This window comes from Rhagoletis pomonella, unplaced genomic scaffold, assembly GCF_013731165.1.
Source record: "Rhagoletis pomonella isolate Grant_MI unplaced genomic scaffold, Rhpom_1.0 Rhpom_scaffold_29395, whole genome shotgun sequence".
Classification (NCBI taxonomy): domain Eukaryota; kingdom Metazoa; phylum Arthropoda; class Insecta; order Diptera; family Tephritidae; genus Rhagoletis; species Rhagoletis pomonella.
The window spans coordinates 1-1,201 of record NW_023487829.1 but is presented as its reverse complement, the minus strand read 5'-3'; the positions used below and the strand labels follow the sequence as shown (position 1 = coordinate 1,201).

General features: G+C 36.6%; 1 long non-coding RNA gene across 1 annotated transcript; it reads right to left on the bottom strand.

Moving 5' to 3' along the window:
• On the bottom strand, positions 1-375 carry LOC118732821. The gene is made up of 2 exons (XR_004992190.1): positions 197-375; positions 1-126 (listed from the first exon to the last, which is right to left on the bottom strand). It is a non-coding gene; the product is annotated as an uncharacterized LOC118732821 (long non-coding RNA).
• Between the last annotated feature and the right edge of the window lie 826 nt (positions 376-1,201).

Sequence of the window (1,201 nt, the reverse complement as noted above, 5' to 3'; positions counted from 1 at the left end):
CTTTTTAATGTGATCCAGAAAGCTACACAATTTCTGGAAAGCCCGTCTTTTCAATCTAAAGTTTTGCTTGAAGAAATCATTTCCGCAGCATTGACACTCGACTTCCCAAAACGTGCTAGCTCGATTCTGGAAAATTAAGTACATATATACGTAAATATACATAAAACATATACTTTATTGTTTTGATACCTCTTACCTCGCACAGGTTCTTTCGTTAGTAGGAAGTTCCAAGTGGATGTACTCCCAAATGACAACTTGCACGTTTTTGTACAAGAACAGACAGAACATTAACTAAATGCGGCACCGTGAACACTCTTCGAAAAACCAATGTTCGAAATTGCTTAATGTGCTTTTAAATGTCAGCATGAACGCTGCATTAGGCAAATATGGTGCCGCACACAAGGATGCCAAATTTAGTCAGAAATAAGAAAGTTGCAGAGTTGCTTTTTTGAAAATTAATACTACGTTCAAATTGACGAGCTAAACATGTTAAATGGGCTTGAACCAGTTAAATGAACAAAACATGTTCATAAACAAGTTAAATCGCATGCAATTCTTGTTGGAAAATTGAACCAGTTAAATCATTTAACTCGTTTGAAAACCAGTTCAGCGTACAGTTGTATCAGAAAGCTTTCTGCTCCGGCCAATCAGAAAGACCCAAAAGCTTTCATTTGACACGCCAATGTTCAAAAAATTTATATTCTGAAAAATATTAAAAATTATCAAAAAATATTAAAATTCTATGCATGTCTGCCCGCCAAAAAAGAGGCAAAGGCGGTAATTAGTTATTGCCCATGAGGTCTCACCGTACGCAGAGATAAATAGTGCATACGAACTTGTTGGAAATCTGGCAACCACAGTTTGTCTCTTATTTGTACTTTCCCCTTTGCAACAACATTGTTTTTCAGTTTTTGCAACGGTTCATTTTCTGCGCAGTTGAAATCGAGTCGCAATTTATGTTGTAATCATTTTTGATTTTCATTCTGAAATAAACCACTGAAGTGTAAAGACGTAACACTGGTCTTTTATTTTATTCCGGCTTCCATCGCAAAGTTAACTCGCAACAGGTTATGGGCGCAGAGCCTATGTCGGTATAAAATAAAAAGCGTTCTTGAGAAGATTAGCGTGTGTCGCATAAAGTGTACGTTTTGTAAAAATGGGTTCGCTATACCAAATAGAGAAGTTGGACGATGCCAACTAT